General features: G+C 28.6%; 1 protein-coding gene across 1 annotated transcript in view; it reads left to right on the top strand.

Moving 5' to 3' along the window:
* Nucleotides 1–9,250: 9,250 nt before the first annotated feature.
* The window catches only part of LOC119603307, a 69,143-nt gene continuing 51,255 nt past the window's right edge, over nt 9,251–27,138 (top strand). The window contains exon 1 of the mRNA XM_037955307.1: nt 9,251–9,780. The gene's annotated coding sequence lies outside the window, so the exon portion shown is untranslated. The remainder of the gene's footprint in view (nt 9,781–27,138) is intronic.

Raw genomic sequence — 27,138 nt, 5'->3', positions numbered from 1 at the left:
TTTTTCCAGTAATCAGCTCAAAATTATGGAATTTTTGAGTCCCATTACGAAAAAACGAACATATTTTATTTTCACAAAAATTATACTGAGGTCAGGATTTTCAATCGCTAGTAGGGAACTGAGGACCATTCCAAAAAAAAAAAACAAGTAAGAAAGTATAGTCGGGCGTGGCCGACCATATGATACCCTACACCAGTTATGAATATTTTATGTGATTTATTTTTCATAATAAAGCATTTATCTTCAATATTCCCTTGTTCCGATACATTTAAGCAATTTACGGATGACAAACTAATTTTCTGAAAGAGGCTTTATATGGGGGCTAGGGGCAAATATGGACCAAGCCCGATAAAATTTTGTGAATATATTTATATTTACATAATATTTTATTGTGCTGAATTTCATCGCGATATTTGTGTTTATAAGTTAATTTGGGACATTCAAGTAATTTTCTGAAGGGGACTTTGTGTGGGAGCTAGGGTCAAATGGAGCCCGATCTTTATGAAATTTGGCAGGGTCATCAAGACTTCTATAAAACTTAGTTGTGCCGTATTTTATCGGTATATATGTATATCTAACATAATTATGAGCTCAGAAGCCCTGGACCGATTTTAACCATTTTCAATAGGCTTCGTCCTTAGGTCAAATAAAACGTACGTGCCAAATTTCATCTAATTATCTTGAAAATTGCGACCTGTACCTTGCGCACAAGGTTTACATCGACAGCCAGCCAGACGGACGGACATAGCTTAATCGACTCAGAAAACGATTCTAAGCCGATTGGTATACTTTAAGGTGGATCTAGGACGAATATCTTCGTATGTTACAAACATCAGCACAAATCCAATATACCCTCCCCACTAAAGTGGTGTAGGGTATAAATATTATTCATTTTTCTAGTGTTCAGTACATTAATACGCATCGATTGAGTATTCCTACATGAAATTCTTAAAAGGCCGATAATAACACAGGCCAACGAAAGGAAAGTTTGTGAAAACTTTTAAAACCAATTGGACTATTTTTAATGTATTTTTAGCTGCTGAAACCGAATCTGATATCTGTTTTTTTCTATCACCCACTATTTTCTCGCAAAATGGTATTTAATATTTTGTTCATATATTACGGATATTTTTTATAATTATAAAAATATAATTACGTTTAAGGGTCAATTTGAATTTTCTCGGTGTCATCATAAATATGGGTCTTCATTATATCTTAATTATCCTAAGTTTCATTTAAATCGGTCGAAAGCAAAATAATATTGTTTCAAGAAGATTTCCCAATATTACAGCAGTTTTCGTTTATAGTCATCACTGTTATAATCACGTTATTTATATTGTCAATTTTATTAGATTTATATGTCTATGTCGATCAATTTCATATAAAAAGATTACTTTATAGTCCATTTTTGATATAAGCACTTTTCACATACATATATGCCATCTACTAGTGGCTATTAAAAGTTATATGAAAAAACTTCACGATATTGTCACACACGATTTTTTTTTTCTAAAAGATTAGTTTTCAAAGTCGCAAACGACTACTACGACAACAAAATGTATCGGAAATTAACTAGTAATGATCCAAATGAAGAAGTTTTTGTTGAAGAATATTTAAGAAATTTTAAATGCAGTAGATATTTTGGGACAATAAAAAATAAAAATCATTGCGTTAACCGATAACAGTGAGACAAAATAAACGAAAATTGAAATACCTGGGAAGTGATACTATTTTTCTGAAAGGTGGATCAGAGTAGAATAAGAATATGTTTTCGAAATTTGCCAAACACCTCCAAAATCTTGAGTTACGGGTAAAAACCCGGTTTTTCGTACCTTTAGGCACTTATAAGTCAGTAACATAGTTAAATCTGAACCGATTTAAAATTTCTCCACGGATTTATAAAGCAGAAGTTGAGGCCTTTATAATGACATATACAACGTTTACGTAACCTGGAGAGATATGTGTGAATTTCATCAGCAAACATATTTATACCCTACACCACTTTAGTGGGGAGGGTATATTGGATTTGTGCTGATGTTTGTAACATACAAAAATATTCGTCCTAGACCACCTTAAAGTACACCAATCGGCTTAGAATCGTTTTCTGAGTCGATTAAGCTATGTCCGTCCGTCCGTCTGGCCGGCTGGCTGGCTGGCAGTCCATGTAAACCTTGTGCGCAAGGTACAGGTCGCAATTTTCAAGATAATTGGATGAAATTTGGCACGCACGTTTTATTTGACCCAAGGACGAAGCCTATTGAAAATGGTTAAAATCGGTCCATTATTTCACCTAGCCCCCATAGAACAGAACCCCCCGAAAAGGGCTTCTGAGCTCATAATTATGTTAAATATACAGATATATCGATAAAATACGGCACAACTAAGTTTTATAGAAGTCTTGATGACCCTGCCAAATTTCATAAAGATCGGGCCCCATTTGACCCTAGCTCCCATACAAAGTCCCCTTCAGAAAATTACTTGAATGTCTCAAATTAACTTATTAACACAAATATCGCGATGAAATTAAGCACAATAAAATATTATGTAAATATAAATATATTCACAAAATTATATCGGGCTTGGTCCATATTTGCCCCTAGCCCCCATATAAAGCCTCTTTCAGAAAATTAGTTTTTCATCCATAAATTGCTTAAATGTATCGGAACAAGGGAATATTGAAAATAAATGCTTTATTATGAAAAATAAATCACATTTAATATTCATAACTGGTGTAGGGTATCATATGGTCGGCCACGCCCGACTATACTTTCTTACTTGTTTTTATTTTAGTTTTGCACCGTTGTCCAAGTTTGGAGATGTTTTTTGAAAGTATTTTATTTAGGAACCGTACTATTGATTAATTGATTAGAAACCCATGTCTATTCATGAGAAAAACGCAACTTTGTTTTTAAAAATCCGTTAGCAATTGATGGAGCTATTGATCTTTTTCTTAATACAAAATTTTTCCAATACTGATTTTCCGAAAGATGCTTTATATGGGAGATAGGGCTAAATATGGATCCATCCTCATAAAATTTGGTGAAAATATTCAGATTTATATAAAAGTTATTTATGCTGAATTTCATCGTGATATTGATGTAATTAGGAAAATTATGGAATTCAAGTAATTTTCTGAAGGAGGATTTGCATGGGGACAAGGGTCAAATAAGGTCCAAACAATACAAAAATCTATATAAATGAGTTTGCTGTAATCTTTAGTGATACTGCTGATTTTTTAGACAATACGGTATTATTTGACCCTAGTCCCCATACAAACCCTCCTTCAGAAAATGACTTGAATTCCAAAATTCTCCTCTTAATATTAATATCACGATGAAATTCAGCATAAATAACTTTTATATAAACATAAATCCTTACACCAAATTTTTCGAGGATCGGCCCATATTTAACCCTATCCCCCATATAAAGCATCCTTCAGAAAATCAGTTTATGAACAAATTTTTGCTAACGGATTTTTAAAAACAAAGTTGCGTTTTTCTCATGAATAGACATAGGTTTCTAATCCATTAATAAACAGTACGGTTCCCATATAAAATACTTTCAAAAAACATCTCCAAACTTGGTCAACGGTGCAAAAATAAAAAATATGTTTGCTGATGAAATTCACACATATCTCTCCAGGTAACTTAAACGTTATATATGTCATTATAAAGGCCTCAGCGTCTGCTTTCTAAATCCGTGGAGAAATTTTAAATCGGTTCAGATTTAACTAAGTTACTGACTTATAAGTGCCTAAAGGTACGAAAAACCGGTTTTTCACCCGTAACTCAAGATTTTGGAGGTGTTTGGCAAATTTCAAAAACATATTCTTGTACCACTCGGATCCACCTTTCAGAAAAATAGTGTCACTTTCCAGGTATTTATTTTTGTCGCATATTGCAATGAGTATTCTGAGAATAAATTAGTAGCTATATTTATTTCATTTTTCCTTTTAATCCTTCTATTTGATTTTTTTATACCCACCATCAAAAAAGATGGGAGGTATATTGTTTTTGTCATTCATATTCCTCTAAGACTAATAAAAGTATATATATTAGGGGTCCTTATTAGATTCTGAGACGATCTAGCCATGTCCGTTTGTCTGTTGAAATCACGATAGGGACCACACGGGAGGAGCTAGAGAGCTGAAATTTTGCATAAATATTATCTATTGATAAGGTTTGTTTGGTATTGAATATAGACAAAATCGGTCCACGTTTTCGCATAGCTCCCATAAAAGTGGCCCCCCGGAACGTAAATCTCTTAACCAAATTTTATAAGGATCGTTCCATAATTGACCCTATCCCCCATACTAGATCCCCTTCAGAAAAGTTCATTACTGGCTCAGAAATGCGAGTACAGCGTTGAAATTCGACATAAACAAGTTTTGTATGACTTAAAATCTCTCTACTAACTTTTGTGAGGATCGGTCCATTATTGACCCTACCCCCCATATAAGGTCCCCTTCAGACAATTACTTTAACACTTATTACTGGCTCAGAAATGAGACTACAGCGATGAAATTAGTCATAAACAAGTTTTGTATGACCCAAAATCTCTCTACTAACTTTTGTGAGGATCGGTCTATAATTGACCCTACTCCCCATATTAGGTCCGCTTCAGAAAATTACTTTAACGCTTATTACTGGTTCAAAAATAAGAATACAGCGATGAAATTGAATAAGAATACAGCGATGAAATTAAACGTAAACAAGTTTTATATGGGCCAAAATCTCTCTAACAACTTTTGTGAGTATTGGTCTACATTTGACCCTACTATCCCCCGTATAAGTTCCTCTTCAGAAAATGACTTTACCGCTCATTACTAACTTAAAAATACGAGTACAACGATGAATTCCAACATAAACAAGTTTTGTAAGAACTAAAATCTTTCTATCAAATTTTCTAAGGATCGGTTAATAATTGTCCCCACCCTATTCAGAATATGAAAAGCACCGATTCATAAATTCAAAGTTCATTTATAAGAAAGCAATTCTTTTCGGCCATGATTTGTTGGTGGGTATATAAGATGCGGAATGGTTGAATATAACACTCTTACTTGTTTTTTTTAAATTTTAAAAATAATCATTATCTGTTTCTGTTTTTTTAACAAGGCACTACATATTTACTAGAGCCCTGCATGAGTGACTCTATTTGTCACCCACAATGAGTAATCCACTGCATTGCACTCAACTCATTTTGTATTTTGAATATTATTTACAAAGAGTGTGTACATTTGATTTTAATAATTCAAATTTTTGTTTTACTCAATCATTGCGAGTATTTTTGTGTAAGTGTACGTCTACATTCAAATCGAGTAAGTTAACAACTTACGTATATTAAAAGAATACAAAATAAATATTTTGAATCGAGTGAATCGAGTTTTAAATGCCAAAAGAAAAATAATTTAAAAAGAAAAATAATAAAAAAACATGATATCGCAAATTAATTTAAAAATGAAAACAATGAGGTATATCTAATTAATAAATACTAAACCGTATGATAATTGTATAACGTATACAACGTTTTAGTGGATAGTGACACAAAAAGGAAAGCATTGTATATATTTACCAAATGGATTATTGAAAACTGCAGACCTTTTACATTGGTGGAAGATTCCGGTCTTCATGAACTTGTTAGCTTCGTTTTGTCCATCGGCTCAAAATATGGTATGCACGTCGATGTAAAATCATTACTTCCACACTCAACAACAGTAGGAAGAAATGTTTGTAAGCTTTACGATGTAGCATTTTCTGAGATAAAATCCGACATCACTAAAGTAAAGGACATTGGGTTCGCTCTAACCACCGATTTGTGAACGGACAGCTATTTACACAAATCATTTTTGGCAATAACAATGCATTATATAAAAGATACACAATTGAATAACGTTTTGTTGGGAATACGCAGCATGAATGGCGAAAAATGTACTAGTAAGTTGTATATACCATTATAAAATTTTAATGGCCACTGATTTCTTATTAATTATTCTGAAATCCTTTAGGTGATAACATATACTGCAAAGTTTGTAACATACTTAGCGAATTTGATTGTGTATTCACTGAAAATGTTACCGTCGTGACGGACAGAGGATCAAATATGGTTGCTGCTTTCCGCAGCACTGCCCATATATATTGTATTAACCATCTACTGAATAATGTTATTCAGAAATCCATAGATGCAGTCCCAGAAGTAAAATTTATTTGCGATGTAGCCACCAATATAGTGGGGTACTTTAAAAAGTCTGGGATAAATTCAAATATAAGAAAGTCCTTAAAAAGCTTTTGTCCATCAAGATGGAATACTTTCTATTATCTGTTGTCGTCATTAAAAAGCAGCTGGGACGAAGTTGTTTTCATATTACAAGAAAGGCATGAAATCCATCGTATACAGAATATTGATTTAAGAAATATAACTGCTGTGTTGGATATAATTCGACCCTTTGAAGAAGCCTCGAAGATACTAGAGGGAGAGAAATATCCAACAATTCATTTAGTCTACATTTATGTAAACAGCCTTCAAAAGAAATGCGCTGAAAACAACGAGGATATAAGTATTGCCCAGGCTTTGAAAAGCAAGCTTAGGCACTACTTGGATACTGTAGTTTTTTCTAATTTGTCCATCTGGCATCGAGTTGCTCTATTCCTGTTCCCCCCTGCAAACAAATTGCTAAGTTTTTCTGAAGAAGATCGAAATCTTATAAAATTAAAATGTATCGAGTTGATACAAAGCCTAGTACAGAATTGTGAGCCTATAACAGAACCACAACAACTGTCAGTAGCCTCAATCTCATCGAAAAATTTAGAGCTGTTTTCAGATTTTATTCGATCATCTGATTTTCAAACCAACGAGGATTTAGTGGCCTCAGAGTTGAGACGATACGAAAACACAGAAGTGTCATTTTTTGATGATTTCGACACACTTAAGTGGTGGGATTCGCATAAGAACGAGTTCCCCTTTTTACACAAATTAAGCTGCCGAATCTTAGCAATACCAGCAAGTAGCGCACCTTCAGAACGGGTTTTCTCTTGTGCCCGCAACGTAATTTCTGAAAAAAGATGCTCCATTGCCTCAAATGATATTGCTGTAAATCAAATTATTTTCTTACACATGAATCACAAAAAATACGCTGTTCCACAAGAAGAAGGTGCTCTCAGTGCTAATATATAATTATAAGAATCCTTATATTTCATATTTTTTCACTTTACAGTAGTTTTGTTTACATCTCTAAATAACATTCAAATATAATTATTACATGAGTTAAATTAATAAAATATACATATATACATAACAATAATGCATTTTATTTGTAATCTCGCTATAGAAATTCATAAGAACGGTAATTCGTTCAAAGAATTGCATTCTAATTAAAACACATAATAAATCCTTCTATAATTCGATTCACTCGCTGTTTTGCACTCGATTTGAAACACAAAAACACTCTCAATACTCATATCATACAATACTCTTTACATTCATGTATTTTACTATTTGAATTTTTTGTCATATACATTTTTGTTTTGAATAAATTATTATATTCATTCAAAAAACAATGAGTGAGTCAAAAACAGTACTTTCAAAAAATTAAATGTTTTAAAATATTATTTAAGTCACTCATGCAGGGCTCTAATATTTACAAGAACACTAATAGATTTTTTCTGAATGGCAATAAAATTATAATTTTCAGTAGAAATCTTAATTAATTTTTTTTTCCAATAAATAATTTATTGAGAATTTTCAATAAGTAGAATATTTATTGAACTGATAAGTGTTTATTAATAGGACCCGAAGACACAGAATGATTTAAGCTCTGTTTTATTTGAGAACAATTTACAAAAACTTTATTTTTTTTTTACTTTATTTTATGAAAATATTTTATAATTTTTTCCATTTTGAATTGCTTAAAAACTCTTGCCAAATGTTTGCTGGTTTACTTATTGTTCCGCCACAATATGATAGAGTCTATAAAAATGTAACACTCGCATAAACAAAATGACAATAATTTTTCTGTTAATAAAACTGATTTTAATACGAGTAAATAATGTTTTAATAACTTAACAACATTACATAATATTTTATTTTTATTTTTTTAAATTTAATTAATACATTTAATTAATTATTACACAAACTCTTTTAAGTAAAAAAAACAATGAATGAATAAAGTGTAAAAGAGAAACATTAAATGGAATTGTGTTTTAAAACACAAACAATCTAACAATGTCACACATTGACACTGTCTAAAAGCCAAGTTAAGACCAACAAACGACAATGTCAAACAGCAACAAGTGCCATAAAATGCAATCGGTATTTGTTGTTAACAATTTTTTCAAAAACTTTACAAAATAACTTAAAACCGGTCTAAAGAGAGTTTTAATGCTATATAATTCTCTTAAGTTTTAGTTGAAACTCTCTTAAATTAAGTTTAATGATGGTTTTTTTCGTTTTCGTTAACGTAAACTTTCTTTACGTGACGTTACTTTAAGTCTAGGTTTTGTAGAGCTGTGCATTTGTTTGTATTGGTTTGATTACCAAAACCTGGCTTTCTCTAGATTTGTGGCTAAAACAGTTAAGAAATGTATTTTACTTAAGACGGTTGTTGTAAGCGGAAGATTTTCAGAGTTTAAAACGACAATTTTTAAAAAAGTGCGTGCAAAAGAAAAAAAATTAAAACGTAAAAGTAATTTATCTAAAGCATTAAAGTAATTTCAGACGAAATTTGTGGATTAATCAGCCTGTTATTTAAAATTCTTTATAAATTTATCACTTCGTTCTCTCTCTCTCACTCTGCCCATCATAAGTTAAAATTGCTTGTTTTTCTAGCTGAACAGCAGCAGTAAATCGCTTTGTTGGCTGCTGTGTTGACTCATTTATACGAGCATTTTCATTAAAGAAACTTACTGAACAAAGTAAATTTGTTGCTTTTGTTTTTGAAAGTATCTTGGCAAAATACAAATAAAATTGTTTGTTGCTGTTGGCATCTTTAATAAGAAATTTTAACCGTGAAATTACTATGACTACAAATTTGATTTGATAAAATTTTTGTAGCGTTTTTTTTTATTTTGTTGGCACAACGCAACTAAATAGTTTCAATGAACTTTAAATCGTTAAAAAATATAAATAAAATAATAATTTTGTAGTGGTAAAAACAAAAAATATAATAAATATATTAAATTTGTAAATTTTTGGAAAAAAAAAATCAAAAAACCTCAAAGTGAAATAAAAGCTAAAGTTATTATACAAAATAAATAAAAGAAACCTCTTAAAATAATACGAAACCAACAAGTGCTTTAGTTTCTTTTGTATGTGGCTTAATTTTTCAGTGAAATTTGCTCCTTTCACCGGCAGACGACAACGGCAGCAGCGTCATCAATAAAAAGTAAACCATGTCTTGTGGTCCTTACCAGTTTCACTAACTTTTGTATTGTGTTTATGACCTCAACGTCTTCATCATTATCATCATCATCACCAACATTTGCAGCATCAGGCGTAACTTGTTTTTATTTTTCAACCGCCAGCCAGTCAGCCACTAAACAAAAGTTTATGCAAAAATTTCTTTTAACCAAAAAATAAGCAGTTCAGTCGTGTTTAAAATTGAAAAAAAAAAATTAAATAAAAACCCAAAAATTAAATCATAAAAACAACATCAAAAAAAACACATGCAATTATACATATTGTAAATTTTTTTATGCATTTCAATTCGTTTTAAGAAAAAACATTTTTTTTTGCTGTTTCCTCAGTGGATTAACTTTTTTTGGACCAACAAAAACTAACAAGTTAAAGGTAAGTTTTTTTTTGTGTTGTTTGTTTTAAAATGAAAGTGAAATTTTGTTGAAATACTTGACAAGAATACTTAAAAAATTGTTAATACCCAAAAAAATAAATGTCAAACGAATATTGTTAAAATTTCATTGTGGTGGGTGTAGATAAAAAACATTATTAAATTTAACTACACATAATAATTACCTATGGAATGGTTAAAAATTATTGGAATACGTCATTTTTTTATTTTTTTATAGAAAGGTTCGAACTGAACTTTTACTTTCATTTTTATTGCTAATCATTACTGCAGTAATATTTCGAATGCTCAAGTTTACTTTAAGTTTTTAGAGTAGATTTACTTTTTTATTCGTAAAAGAAATTATTCGATTACTTAATTTATTAAATGTTTAATTCCAGTTTTGGTAACTAAATCGAATATTAGGCTACGGGAAATAAAATAGTGCCTTAACTTGTGCTTCGAAGATAGCAACCTATATGTAAAGCACATTTCGTTTCAATTATATGTTAGTTGATCACCAATATCCGAATATGGATAGGCAAATAAAGAAGAAGATATTTATTTTTTCCATTATAATACAATTATACATAACCCCGTTGTAGTGAATCAGATCAGAGTCTCTGATGCAAATATAATTCAGAATCCCCATACTGATAAACTGGCACACCACCAACTAGTATAAAAACAGGAAAGATCGAAGCAAAAAAGCCTATTTATTAGGGTTGTCATTCGAATAAAAATTATTCGATCAATCGAGGAATAAAATTGTTTTTTTTTCCAACGAATAAAACATTTTCCATTTAAAATAAAGAATAATTCGAACAATTTTTGTCGATTAATCGAATATTCAAATAATATTTGAATGTTACTTTTTACGAATATTTTATTATACTTTTAATTAATTTGGTTCTTCATGTATCTGTCTTTTCATAAGAAAGACAACAATTTCTAAGTATATCTAACCCTGTTTCCAGGGCAAGAAGATACCGGTGATAGACAGAGTGTAACCCTTTACCGAAAATTAAAATGGAAACACCACATAGAGGATAGGATCAAAAAGGCACATCGGTGCTGGGCGATATGTAAGAGAAATGAAGGCATAAAATGTGGACTTAGTCCCACTATGACATATTGGTTTTATAATAGTGAAATTAGACTAATTCTAGCTTATGCTTCAATAATCTGGTTGACTTCTTTGGAGTGTAATATCAAACTACAACAGGGAGTTCAGCGAACATGCAGCTTGGGTACAAGTGGTGCCATAAGTACAACGTCAAGCAAGGCTCTAGAAACGTTGCTAGATATTCCACCCATTGAAACATATGTATATAAGATATGAGCTAGCACTTACAACCGAACGGCTCATAACTTTAGGTGAACTGGCCAAAAGCACGTAGGACACGTTATCAATTTATACTGGACACATTGGAAGACTATCATCGGAATCATCGGAAACTTTGAAACACTGAGCCCAGATAGAATGACTTGGTCAAGCGGAACAATTCTCACGAGCACTGATTGGGAAATTCATAGGAATTTCGGCCATTAAACTGAGTTTCAGAACATTGAAAGATAATACATTCAGTGGACACTATGATGTTTTTTTACCAACAAACCTTTTTCTTCCATGAAAAGCAGCGCACAACGGGCGCGATAGTTGCCTGTTTCTAATACATGTAAAAACGGTTTGGAAAAACATCTCAGCTTAGTTAGACATTGTATATATCATTGTAAAGGCCTCATCTTCCACTTTTAAATCCTTTGTGAAATTTCAAATTGGTTGAGATTCAACTAAGTTACTGATTTATAATAGTATTAATATACGAAACCCGTTTTTTACCCGTATCTTAAGATTTTGAAGGTGTTTGGAAAATTTTATTTATATTTTATTAAATTATTCGAATAAAAACTTTTATTCGTTATTCGTTCGAATGAAAAAAATATAGTACAATTTTTATACGAATAATTTTAAACACGAATAATTGACAACTCTACTATTTATATTTTCAGAAATACATTTCTAATTGAAACTACTACTTGAAGCTTCAATTAGAAATTAAGGTCTATTATATCACCTAGCACCCATACAATCGGACTCCACGAATAGGGCTTTTGTGCACATAATTATTATCATTTAGATAGCATAGATAGCATAATTATGATACTGTCGATTTTAGTAATGATCGGGTCTTATTCGATCCTAGCCCCCATACAAAAAGTCGCTTTCAGGAAATGACTCAATAACTCAAACAATTTACCCTTGCCCCAATAACCCTTTAGGTAAATTTGTTTAAATTTGTACAGTCTGGAACGTATCTATCATGCAAAACAAGTGATGGGTGTATTAAAAAAATAATGATATCGCAGTACCAGTTTAAACTTTTCTACACTTTTCCAAAGCGCATTGAACTGTTCAATCTCCTAACAGAAACTGCTTTGCTTTAGCAATAATGGTCAACAAAAAGTGCAGCATTTTAAATTTGTAGTTTTGCATTAACAAACTTTGGAATTCGATTTACAGTCTGGAACATATCTATCTTGCAAAAGGAGGGATAGGTGTATTTAAATATAATTGATGTCGCACTACCAGTTTAAACATTTCTACACTTTTCCAAAAAGCATTGAGCTGTTCAACCTTTAAAAAACAGCTTTGCTTCAGCAATGATGGTCACCAAAAATTGCAGGGGTTTCAAACTTTCAACAAACCAGAGTTTCTCGAAATTGGTCTATAAATAATAACCTGCTTTCTTTTGAAAATTAACATCAAATTTTATTTATGATGAAATTGTCATATTCACTTACGTTAGAAGAATTCTTGATTTCTATAAGAGCGGTAACATACCCAGTAAAAACTCGGTAATGACTTTTTAATGACTACTACATACCGTCTGTATTACTTTTAAGTACTGTTGTAACAACTTACATATAATCAGATACATACGCCGTAAGTACTTTACTTTGAGTTTTGCTTTTTTGCTTTTTTACTTTGAGTTTTGCTGTTTTATTTGCACATTTCATTGGATCTCGTCCTAGCAGTTGTTTCTCTATGTTAAAACCATTATTTGGCGCACAATAAAATAACTAAGTAGTGGTGTTGTGAGTATGACAGCGAACTAACGAACAAGAAGTTCAGATTCGTGTTCTGTGTGAGCGATTTTGTTTTTAAAACATAACCGCTTTTTAACCCCTTTGTAAGTACTTATTTAAGTAGTGATTTGTAAGCGAGCATGGTACTTGCCTCCAATATCATCAACGTGTTAAAATGTAAGTTTTTGCTGGGTACTTAATTCTAAATTTCAAAACGAACACCCAGAAATAGTGTCCTCTAAAACATAACTGAATTCTTGAAATACCTTTTATAAGTTTTTGAAGCTAATCAGATCTATTTGCCTAGTACCGGACAACACCAAGTTGTTACAATCCTTTAGACTCTAAACCAGGCATGGGGGGGTAATGATTACACAATGTATTTAATTACAAGGTCAATTACAATTACTTGTAATGTGTTATTGAACAATAACCAATTACAATTACTTGTAATTGTAGTTGAAGTTTTTCCAATTACAATTACCTGTAATGTGAAATTGACCAATAACCAATTGTAATTATTTGTAATTGTAATTGAAGTTTTGCCAATTACAATTACTTGTAGTTGTAATTGAAATTTTAAATTAAAATTACTTGTAATTGTAATTTAGGTATTACTAATTACAAATAACATGTAATTGTAAGGAACAAAATTTACAATTACAAGTAATTGTAATTGGAAATTCTTCAATTACAATTACATGTAATTGTAATTGGCAAAACTTCAATTACAATTTCATGTATGTAATTGTAATTGGTAATGCTTCAATTACAATTACTTCAAATGTAATTGAAAATGTAGTTATTACCCCCCAAGCCTGCTCTAAACTTTCTTCAAGCAGTAAAATATTTGTTAGGTTAGGTTAGGTTTATAGGAGGATGTATAGTACATCAATCGAAGAAATACACCTAGGCTACTATCGGGCCTGTTGTGCGCTCCTTTTCATGAAAAAAAATTGTTCACTGAGTATTTTATTTTTCAATGTTCAGAAACTCAGTTTCCTGAACATAATTCCTAAGAATTTTCCAATCAGTGTTAGTCAGGAATGTTATTTCCGGAATAACATCACTTCCTTCCACTTGACAGTGGCAAAGAAAGTGCTCTAGAGTTTCACTGTCCTCTCCACATGCTCTACATTCGTCTGAATCCGCACGGCCAATTTTGTATAGATGTGCTCGTAATCCTGTGTGTCCACTTAGAATACGTACCATCATACTAACTTCAGACTTGCTCATTTTGAGGAGATTTCTCGTCTTGTTCTCATCAGGGTCACCCCATAGCATCTTTGTGGTTCTACCCACCGTTTCATTATTCCAAGAGGCCTTATGGGATTCTCTCACCCATATTTTTAATTCAGCTTTTGTTGCGTCGAATGGTTTTGCGTTCGTCAGGTTAACTTCCTCGAGCTCCCTTCCCATATGATGTAAACCTTATAAACCTTAATATTTGTTAACATTCATTAATTTAACTGATTTCCTTAAGCCCACTTCAACTACCACATACATTTTCCGTATAGAATTACATTCTTCCGTACTTATGTAAATGATAAATACGTGCACATGTTTGTCTCAATTATAGTTAAATACAATTCAAATTAAGAAGCATTTCATTAAGAAGGAAATTGATACTGATTTATTTTTAAAAGAATTCTCATTCGAAAAATGTTGTTGCTTTTGTTAGAGTATTAGCACAATTTTCTGCTCAATTATTGATGAGCATTTGAAATATTTGAAAGTAATTTGATACATACTATAAAGCCGTATGACTGATGGGCAAACACTACAGATAGAATCTTATCTTTGTAGCTATATATGTAGGCGATTTATTAATGTTGAATTAATTTTCTAATAGTGATTTATAAGAAACCTATAGTAAATTATGTACTGATCGACATACAATTTTTTAGGAGGGTTAATGCTCTAATTCAAACTTATTAATCTCTATTTTAAAGACAATTTTTATAAGATAAGATGGCTGCTAAAGACATATTCAAAATAGGACCTTATTGGTGGACAAAGTTCTATGTAGATGGCGGAAATTGCACCATGTACAAGCACATGGATAACGTTTTCGAGCTAACCAATCTTTGGCCATTACACAGAAAGAAAAATCTCATATTAAATTTAACTTCTCATTTGGTTAAGAATATTTTTGCAATAAGTAGTTGATTTTATTTTTATAAATTGTATCACCATAAATGTAAAAATGTTTAAACGTTAATGTGTATGCATTCTGAAATCAAGTACAAATGAAGATCAATTCAAGCCCATTTTGGGATTGATTCAATCTATTACATTTTTAAATCAATCTTATTTTCATCTCAAATTAAACCGAAAATTTTCAAAATATATCCATTGTAGGATTACTTTCACCCAAAAAGGACTAAATTTAAGTTTTTCGTACGATATCGATCCGTACTTCAATCAAGTATTTTGTACTTGCTTTAAGGAAAACTCGTACTTATTGTACTTCTGAAACAGCACCGGATTGATTTGAGTACATATTACTCAAATCGTTTTTCGAGTGGAAATCTTAAGCTTTTCTCGACAACATACACATAACCAATCAAAGTGGTTGGCCCCTGAATGGATCTTTATCGATAACACAAGGACAGACATTCATTGTCATTCATTATTTACAACCAATCATTAAGTTGAAAATGTCAATCACTATATGTAAGCTAAAAGGGAATAATTTAACATTTTAAAAGCGTTTTTTAATGACTGATCAAATAAAATAACTTATTAAACTTTATACTTTATTTTGTTTTAAAATTTAAGAAAATAATAGAAAAGAAACATCACCACTATTAAGTGTGAACATTTAAAGGAAATTGTTACAAATTTTATGACAAACTTAAGACCCATTAGTAAGACATAAGAAAAAAAATCTAGGAAATTGTTTTTATTTAAATACAAACAACCGTTCTCTCGTTCCATAATGAAAACAAAAACTTTTACTCAACTTGTTGTGAATTATTGACAACGACATAAAGAAGTTTAACAACAACTGTTGAAAACACTAGTGGAGGGAGACAACCAGAATAGAAGAAGGCAATCAATGTACGTTAGCGTTACTAGAAAAAAAATATATATCATTTAAATTATCAAGAAACTGTAAAATTATTTGTTTTATGTTGGAGATGATGGAGAAATTATGGGAGGCGTATTGCAAAGTTATGCATGAATTATTTAAGGAAAATTTAAACTGACAACAGAAATATGTAGTAAAGTAGAGTGGAATTGGGAGAAAAATTTTAAGTGAAATGTTCAAGAATAATGGAATATAAAAGTTCTTAAGTCTAGTTTATATTGTCGAGAGTGACTATTTAAATTAGGATTTATTTCATCTTAGTGTTCAGCGATGCACCTAAAACTTCAGAGAACACCAAGTTATTACCGACCTACATGACCACCAAATCTGTAATTTTAATAATAAAGTAATTTGTATCACCTATATGAGTGAAATACCTACATACATATGTATGTATGTATGTATGTATGTATGTATGTATGTATGTATTGTATGAGTATGTATGTATGTATGTATGTATGTCTGTATGTATGTATGTATGTAATGTATGTATGTATGTATGTATGTATGTATGTCTGTATGTCTGTATGTATGTATGTATGTATGTAGTATGTATGTATGTATGTATGTATGTATGATGTATGTATGTATGTATGTATGATGTATGTATGTATGTATGTATGTATGTATGTATGTATGTATGTATGTATGTATGTATGTATGTATGTATGTATGTATGTATGTATGTATGTATGTATGTATGTAGTATGTATGTATGTTGTATGTATGTATGTATGTATGTATGTATGTGTAGTATTTTAGTATGTATGTATGTATGTATGTATGTATGTATGTATGTATGTATGTATGTATGTATGTATGATGTATGTATGTATGTATGTATGTATGTATGTATGTATGTATTGTATGTATGTATGTATGTATGTATGTATGTATGTATGTATGTATGTATGTATGTATGTAGTATGTAGTATGTATGTATGTATGTATGTATGTATTATTATGTATGTATGTATGTAGGTATGTATGTATGTATGTATGTATGTATGTATGTATGTAGGTATGTATGTATGTATGTATGTATGTATGTATGTATGTAGTATGTATGTATGTATGTATGTATGTATGTATGTCGTATGTATGTATGTATGTATGTATGTATGTATGTATGTATGTATGTATGTATGTATGTATGTATGTATGTATGTATGTAGGTATGTATGTATGTATGTATGTATATGTATGTATTGTATGTATGTATGTATGTATGTATGTATGTATTATGTAGGTGTATGACATATACATTGTATGTATTTATAAATGTATGTATTCATAAAAATTTTCGATAAATCTACTATTTAAAAAATATTTTCCATAATTTTTGGCAATTTAAATTTGATTAATTTTCTACTTAAAAATTTTGAAAAAATATTTATTAATTATAGAAAATTTTAATTAATTTTCCTTTTATAAAAAATAATCGACAACATTTTTTATAGACATTTTCGATAAATTCTCTTTTCATAGAACATTTTTTAGAAAATTAAATTCAATGAAATCTTTTTTATACATAAAATTTTCGATAAATTCTTTTTTATTGAAAAATTTCAATAAATTCTCTTTTTTATAGAAATTTTTCGATAAATTCTATTTTTTTTTTAGAACATTTTCGATAAATTCTCTTTTTTAAGAAAATCTTCGATAAGTTCTCTTTTTATAGAAACTTTTCGATAAATTCTCTTTTTTATAAAAATTTTTCGATAAATTCTCTTTTTTATAGAAAATTTTCGATAAATTCTCTTTTTTTATAGAAAATTTTTGATAAATTCTCTTTTTATAGAAAATTTTCCATAAATTCTCTCTTTTATAGAAAATTTTCGATAAATTCTCTTTTTTAAAGGAAATTTTCGATACATTCTCTTTTATAGAAAATTTTCGATAAATTCTCTTTTTTTTAAAGACAATATTCGATAAATTCTCTTTTTATAGAAAATTTTCGATAAATTCTCTTTTTATAAAAAATGTTCAATAAATTCTGTATTTCTAGAAAATTTTCGATAGATTCTCTTTTTTAAAGAAAATTTTCGATAAATTTTCTTTTTTAAAGAAAATTTTCGATAAATTCTCTTTTATAGAAAATTTTCGATAAATTATTTTTTATAGAAAATTTTCGATAAATTCTCTTTTTAGAAAATTTTCGATAAATTTAATTTTTTTAAAGAAATTTTTCGATAAATTCTCTTTTTTAAAGACAATTTTCGATAAATTCTCTTTTTTTTAAAAAAATTTTCGGTAAATTCTCTTTTTTATAAAAAATTTTCGATATATTCTCCTTTTTATAGAAAATTTCGATAAATTCCCTTTTTTAAAGAAAATTTTTGAGAAATTCTCTTTTTTATAGAAAATTTTCGATAAATTCTATTTTATATAGAAAATTTTCGATAAATTCTCTTTTTTATAGAACATTTTCGATAAATTATCTTTTTATAAAAAATTTCGATAAATTCTCTTTTTATAGAAAATTTTCGATAAATTCTCTTTTTATAAAAAATTTTCGATAAATTCGCTATTTATAGAAAATTTTCGATAAATGTATTTTTTTAGAAAAATTTTGATAAATAAATTTTCTATTTCCAAAAATTTAATAATTAAAATTTATCTTTTATAGAACAATGCATATTAAATTGATAAATATACTATTTATAGAAATTTTGATATTATCCCTAAGTATAAAAAATTCTGGTTAAATTAAATTATATATGTATTTACTCTCACATAAACCCACTATGTTACGACATCCATGATGATAAATCGTGTTAACGTCGATGTCTCGACTCATTAGGATGAAATAATAATTTTTACAATTTAAATAACTATGCTAAAAATGCATATTCAATTTGTTTTTCTGTTAAACAAATAATTTATTTGACTTAACAGCAAATATGTTAATATCTCCAAGGGCGCGAGGTTACACAGATGGAATACTTTTATACATGATGTGGATGAAATCAACCAGCCAAATAACCAAAACAAATAAAAACTCTCACTCTCTGTTGGCTTGAATCACCATTTAAACATTTCTGATTGTCTATTTGCTTTTGAAAAGAAAGTGTCATAAACATGTGAAATTTATTCAATAAAAAACTTACAGTAACGTCGATAACAACAACACCCCCCAGAAACTTGAAAAACAATTTACAATAAAACTGGAATATGGACTTTTTATAATAAAATTTATACAAAAATGAAATTCAACCGAAAAATGTAAAAATCATCAGCATCTACGACGACATCATCTTAAAATTATGCGTAATAAAACAGAAGTCTTTGGGTCTGGCTAGGGAATAAGTGGTTGTTGGCCCTTTGTGTAGATAAAAATATAAACAAAAATCAATAAGACAGTTACACATACTTCTCTGTCTTTATCGAAAACAAAAGTTGCATGTGTGTGTTTTATGATTGGCTTTTTGGTTGCCGGGTTAGTTCTGCACACACTCCAGAGTTAAGTTTGAGACAAGTTATCGTCATTATTATGTTTTTTTTGTGTTAATTTGTTAATAGAAAAAAGTTAGTTGTTGGTTTTTCGTTTACTTTCTTTACATTTTATTAACAAATTAATTATGAGAGTTTTTTTCGATTTCTTTCTTTTAGCATTTTTTTTGGTTAATTTATAAAAGTTAGTCTTACATAATAGAAAATTAATTTTAAAACTTCTTTCGTAGGAAATAAACAAAGTTTAACATAGGCAAAAAAGTAGTATGATTAATTGAAATTTTAGCGGAAATTATATTAAATATTTATTTTGCCATGACCCTCTCCAATATGTAACCACATTAAACAATAATGTGTTGAGAAGTTCAGTTAAGTGAAGAAGATGTCTTGAATACAGATTAATTAATTGATAAGTTTGAGAAGATGACGTCAGTTTAATAAATAAAATTGCGCATTTATATTATTTTTCTTTTTCATTTTAATTTTATTTTTAATCGGAAATAATTACAAAATGTTTTCAATAAACATAACTCATACATAAATTAATTTTTAATTGGAATTTAAAATAAATACATAATATTTTATTTTTCAATGTCCGGCTACGCAAATTTGTTTGTTTTTCTTTTTTTTATACATAAATAGCCTTAAAATGTTTCCTTACTAATTTTTGTTCAAAATGTCATGGCATAAAGAAAAATAATATTTGTAATCATTGTTGCCAAACAATGGGGGAAAATGCGGACGTAGGGAAAAGGACGTGATGTCAATATACATAATTTATTCAAGTTTTTCGAATATATAAATAAATTTGTTTTAATGATTCTATGAAGTATTCTGAACCTAGAAACACATACATATGTATATACATATGTACATCCTACAATTCCCTATTAAATATACAAAATTCCAATATTTTAAAAATAGTTTCGATATATTTTACATTAGAACAAAAATTTTAAAATTAGAAAGTTCAGAAATACAATTGGAAATGGTGTAGATACAAATGTTTACGTCCTTCAGTTGTTTTCTCATATTCAATTCAATTATTATTGTATATTTTACAAAAAAGAAGAGGAATATCAAATTTCCGATATTTTACTATATTTTCAGATATTTCGCGGATGCTATATTCTGTGCATAAGCAATATCTACATTGAATGAAAAAATTCGAAAGGCTTTTCATTTGACAGTACATCTCAATCATAGTAAAAATATTAACTATAGTAGAAAAATAAACAATTAAAATAAAAATTAAACTTAAAAGCTTTAAAGGCCCTGCTGTATAAACTGTCAAATTAAAAACGCAAATAAAATATTTCCGTTTTTTTTTTTTTCTTAAAATTAAAACAAATAGAAGCACAATTGTTAAACTAAAAGAATACAAAAATTTATTTTCATCACCTTGTTTGTTGTCATGGTAAATGAAAATGTTTAGACAATGACACCCAAAACATTTCACTGTAAAGACTTAATGAATGGTATGAGGTTTTATAGACACAAAAAAAACCTAACTAATAATAAAATATTATTATGATAAACAAAAGACCTAAATTAAATAAAAGAAAAACACCTAATTCTGTTTAATGATTTTTTAAAGTTATTTAAAGCTATTTAAAGAAATACAAATCAAAACAAATACAAAAACTCAAATAATTTTTCAGTTCTTCTTTTGTTGAGGAAACTCATGCGGATTTAATAAATTGTTTAATAATTGAAAGAAAATTATAAAAAAAAATAATAAAATTAATGACATAAAAAAGTACAAAACACTTACTTACCTTGATAACAACATAAATCTGAAAAGAAACAAAAAATAAAAATAAAAAATTTAAAAATATGAAAAAAAAATTTTTAAATATATAATAATAAATTTAAAAGGAAAATAATGAAATAAACGGCCTTTAGGAGTATTTTGATGTCTATTTTGGCATTTATTTAATTTAATAAATTAAGTTATTAATTGATTGAACAAATTTATCATATATAACAAGTACATTTTAATATTATCCCTGCAAAAACTTAGTAACAACTAGTAGTGTCTCACTTTTCAATGACAACTACATCCCATATTCATTATTTATAAGAAGTCTAGTAATGACTTACTTTATTTACAAAAAGTGAAAACAAAATTGACACAAAGTCCCTGGTTGGTATTCTCTTTGCCTCCTTTAAATTTTTCTAAAACAATACTACCTACTCAACTATCACTTTGTAAGTGATCGTGGTAGATAGAAGCTTATTTAACTCCCTATTTGTAAGCGAGCGAAAGTACATAATCAATGAGCTATATGTCAAGTTTTCCCTTTTTTTGCAAGTTTTTTGAGATTCAAAAAAGTTTTCAAGTTTTATTCCAATAAAAAAAGTTTTTTTAAAATTTATACAGTTTTTCAGTTTTTATTTTATTTAATCAATAAATAAGTTTAAAATAAAAAAACAATGTTTACCATTAACAAAATAATATTTTATACCATTTATATTCGAGATATTCCTAAAAACTGAAAAAAATTAACCGGTGTTGATGACCTTAATCCCTTAGAATAGACATTAAGGACACAATGCACTTCGACCATATTGTAGAGATTTTGTGCAGCCCATTGGTTCACCATACTAGGCCAAATTCGCGCATGAAGATAAATGGATTAATCGGTGAGTGTTTGAAGATATCATCTGGGTCTGGGTAAGACAAAATCTTCGTGTTTCGAGTTCCCAATGACGGGTAGTTACAAAAGTTCAGAGGTTTCCTCTTGTAGTACACAGAATCTACATAGATTCATCATGACATTTCAAGTGTAAATTTATGGTGTCTAAGACCACAATATCCAGTAATTCCTTGCTACTGATGTTAAGGAAAAGTTCTGTACCAATTATCATTAAGCTATTTAAAATTCCTCAATTTGCTCATTTTTTCACTAAATTTTCTTGGGTATTTTGTAATTTTAGTACAAAAAAGTTTTTTTTGTTGAAAAAAAGTTTTTTTCATAAAAATAAAAAGTTTTCTTCAAAAAATATATGGCAACACTGCCTACAGGCTTGATTTAAATATGTATGTTTAAAATTTTTCATTAACAAATAGTTTGATTTGTTCTCAAAAGAGAGAATATTTTAGTGATCGTTCAATTTATAAAAAAATAGTCTGTTTTGTTAAAAAAATTTGTTGAATGAAAAAATTTGATGAATTTGTTCTTTCCTGTTTCCCGGGAAATTTAAAAGTTCGGGAATTTCCAAACTCTAGTAGTAACTCAATTTTTTATTTTAAGAGCCAACATTGTCATTTCGTTTGAAATCTCTAAAATATAATTTTCCGACATTGAAAGTATATACATTCCGATTCCTTTTAGATAGCGGAGTCGGTTAAGCCACATCCATATTTTATATTTTTAAAATATATTACATATCAGACATGCTTTCGATATTCCAGAGATTCTCCTACCTTCTCCTCCTTATTACAAATTTTGAAATCGTACTACCAACTGAAACCCGGATCGGTCCATAATTGACCGTAGCTTCCATAAAACATTTTACTATGAATAACTCTTGAAGTAATAAAGATATATTGATATTTTTGTTCCCTATTGGTACGTAATTGGTCATAGATTTCATATAAAGACCAACTTCAAAAATCAGTAAAACGCACAGAATTCAGTTCTGTGCAATTGCAAAAAAATTGCTTAAAAGAGAAGTGTATTTAAGATTCGTAGTAAACGATATTAAATACAAGCACTCTAACTTGTATTTAATATCTATTATTTAACTTGTTTTAAGAATTTTAAAATATTACTTAAAATATTTTAAAATATTGTACTCTATTAAAGTAATTGAACTTTATCTATATTATATTAACAATTGTCCCCTATTTTATTTAAGTTACTGACTCTACACATACACATACATATTTAGGGAATTTATATATTTCAATATGATACTTAATATTTTTTAACATTTATTTTACCTTAAATTGACTTTAATTTAAAAGTTCACATTTTAAGTCTGAGTGCATAAGTACCAATATCTTCTTTATTGTATGTGTTTTCAAAGCTTTAAAAAATACTTAAACCAGATGCTTTATTGGTTGAATAAACTTGTCATAGACAATTGCTAGTATTTTTCCTGCAAAGTTTTTTTTTGTATATAGTTTTCCAACATTTTATTGCCACACATCCATGGCAGTGTGTTACAGAAATGGAAAAAAAGCAAAAAAAAATTTCTTAAACTAAAATAAATGCGATGATAGTTTACCAATGTCTTTTATAAGATGTATTGAATAAAGGAATTGAAAGTTTGCTGTGTATAAGAAAACATTTATAATGAATCAAAAAAAGATTAAAAATGGGAAGGAAGTGTAAAGTTGATATGTACAAATACAGGAATATATAATCACACATATAGGTATGTATCTATGATTTACTTTTTCAATAGAAAATAATAAGTAAATAAACATGGGGAATTTCGTGTCAAGTGATTCAACTTTAAAAATCGATGTCTTTCGATTCGGAAGCCCTTCAAGGAAATTGTATAAGCTTTCTTTTAAGCAGTTACTTTTAAGTTACACTCATTGGAATAATACCCTGCATGAGCAAAATGTCCAACTTTGACCCCCTCTAAGTCCGGCAGTTCTTGATCGAGAGAGCTGAAAATTTGTGTCTGACCTACTATCCAATAGTACTAACTTTAGTGCAAATTTAGTCAAAATCGATTTTTTGAGTTGGGTCACTTGACATGAAATTCCCCACAACAAAAACACTTAGATTTATATACATAAGGTGTATAGAATTTGTATAATTTGAATTAGTATACTAAATGCCGATTCCGTTTGTAATTTCCACAATATAACTTTACGAACCTAGAAAGTATATTGTATTTTGGATCCTTATAGATAGCTAAATCGATTAAGCCATGTCCATCTATCTGTTGAAATAAATTTTCTAAAGACCACAGATATCTCTGGGATCTAAATCTTCAATAATTCTATGGAACATTCTTTGAGAAGTTTCCTATTCAAAATCAGAAAAATTAATTCATAAATAACGGAGATATGAACAAAAATTCTACAACCTATATATGTGTATGTTTGACATGGTCGGACGGACTAGCTTTATCGATGCAGAAAGTGATACTGAGACGATCGCCTTGAGGATCTGATGCGTTACAAATATTAGCACAAAAGCATAATACCCTTTCCACTTTAGTGGTGTAGGGTATAAAAAATCGGGCTTTCAAAATTGTCAATTTGTTTTTCTGGGTGCAAATTCTGGCATTCGATATCGATAGAAATCACAATAGAATTAAAAAAAAAAAAAATTATCAGAAATTTCGATCGTTTTCGAATGCCAGAATTTGGCCCCTAAGTTCTATAACCTTTGTAAAATTATACATAATTCTGTATGAATTCTAAAACATATACAAATATTCTCTGTGATTTGTCTATTTTATGCAAACAAATTTAGAAATGATTTTCTATTTTGCGAATTTTTTTACATGCATAAATATTTATGTGTGTATGCCAATTTATGGTCATTTAGAAATGTCAATAAATATTATTTAAATTTGGTACATACAATTTCTCTATTCTTTTAAAAATTTGTTAATTAAAATGGAAGCAAACTTATTATGTATAATTTCTATTTAACATAATTTATATTAAGCAAAGTTGATAAATGACTTCTACCAAGTTATTGAGTGAAAATACAAGTATTTAACATTATAGTATAGAAGGTTTTATGTACATATTTGTGAGGAAATCGGTTAAGAACCACATTATAAATTGATATGGTCTCAGAACTTTGGCCAATTTACGAAAATCATTATAATATATCGCTAAATATAAACGTGTTAATAATGTATAACAGCGAGTATTTTGTTATACTTTGAACATATATGTACATATATTAAAAAACTAATTTTTTGTTCACAAAATAAGAACATATATATATATATTTTTTTTTTAATTTTTTAATTAAAATTTCATAAAATTTTACAAGCAAGTGTATTGCTAGAAATTTTAACATCAATAAAGTGTCATACAAAATGTACACACAGTCAATATCCAAGATATTTGGATTTTTTATTTATTTTTCATTTTTTCTATGTCACAAAAATATTTCTAGTTTCTAGTCTAAATAAAACATCAAATAATTGGTAGGAGAAAGTTTATTTTGTAGCTGTTGTTTTCTTACATTTTGAAGAATTAATTTTAAATGGAGAAAAATTATAGAAATTTTTTTTAATCGTTAATATATTTAACACATTTGAACATTTATTACAAATAATTTTGCTAAATATGTAACTAAGTGTTTAAGGTATTTTGACAAATATTTCAAATATACATACCAACATATATGTACATACATTTTTATCATGTAACATATCTGACATACATTTGTATGTATGTGTGTACATAAGTATATTTAAAATAAAAAAATAATTTCTTTGTGCTTAAACTTGTGTGAATTGCTCCACAATTAACATATTGATGAAAATCGTGGACCGATATTTCCCATTTTCAGTATCAGTAAAAAATTATCTTTAGAAAATATTTGTGAAAAATGTAAATGCCTTCTAAAACTTGGACTTGACAAGATTGTCTTAGACTCTATAAGGACCCTGATTAAATACATATGTACATATACTTTTATAGATTTTAAATATCAAATAAATTTTTCTATAAAATAGTCTTGTTAAGTAAACTAAGAAGTTTCAATGGAAAAATGTAAGCAATAAATGTAATTGAAAAAAAAAAAATGTATTATATTTATTCCTGAAATTAATTAATTTTGTATATTGCTTACAATTTATTAATAACACAGGCCAACGATGAAAAAACATTTTAAATAATTTTATTTGGTGTACTGATTCCGAATATGGAAATAACAAATTTTCCACATTTTCATCTTTTAGTCCTTTTGACTGTATACTTGAGTCCCAAATATAAAATTCTGTAATTTTTCAAATGTTGCGAATAGGGGCTGCCTCTGCCTCTATACTTAAACTTAAAGTTATAAAAATGCATTCTGGAAAAAATTTGGGCGAAAGGACTACATTAACTAATGGCGCCACGGCCTGAATTGGAAATTTTTTTTTTGCAAAAATTGTACCTCTTAATTTATATTTATGGATTTTAACAGCAAATAATTCAAATATATATGTATATTCAATTATCGTTCCAATAAGATATAAAACACAAAAATCCGCCAAGAATTGTAAAAGTTATTACAAATTCCTTTTCAATTTTGTTAAGCAAATATTTAAATTTTTAGAAAATCTCCATGTGACCTATGGACAATAAAGAAGGAAATAAAATAGTAAAAAATGTTGGTCGATATCTCTCACATATTAGCGGAAACAAATTTTTTTTGTAAATTTTTTTTTAAAACAGGCTTTATGGTTTTCTGTTATGCATTTTATATAAAGCTTTTAATGAATATATAATTCAATATAATAGGAAACATACATCTGAAGTTTTAGTAAAATCGAATAATGTTAAATCTTGGGAAAACCTCTAGAAACCGTAGCCGTATTAATGATGACATCGTAAAAAAACAAATTAACCCTTAAACGTAATTATATTTTTATAATTATATAAAATTTTCGTAATATACGAACAAAATATTCAATGACATTTTGTGAGAAAATGTTGGGAGATAGAAAAAACATATAGCAGCTAAAAATACATTAAAAACAGTCCACTTGGTTTTAAAAGTTCTCAAAAACCATAATTTCGTTGGCCTGT

This window comes from Lucilia sericata, unplaced genomic scaffold, assembly GCF_015586225.1.
Source record: "Lucilia sericata isolate MDLA Ls3-8-SP2 unplaced genomic scaffold, ASM1558622v1 Contig000292F_arrow, whole genome shotgun sequence".
Lineage (NCBI taxonomy): Eukaryota > Metazoa > Arthropoda > Insecta > Diptera > Calliphoridae > Lucilia > Lucilia sericata.
The sequence above is the reverse complement of the archived record's forward strand: the minus strand, read 5'-3'. Positions and strand labels throughout refer to the sequence as shown.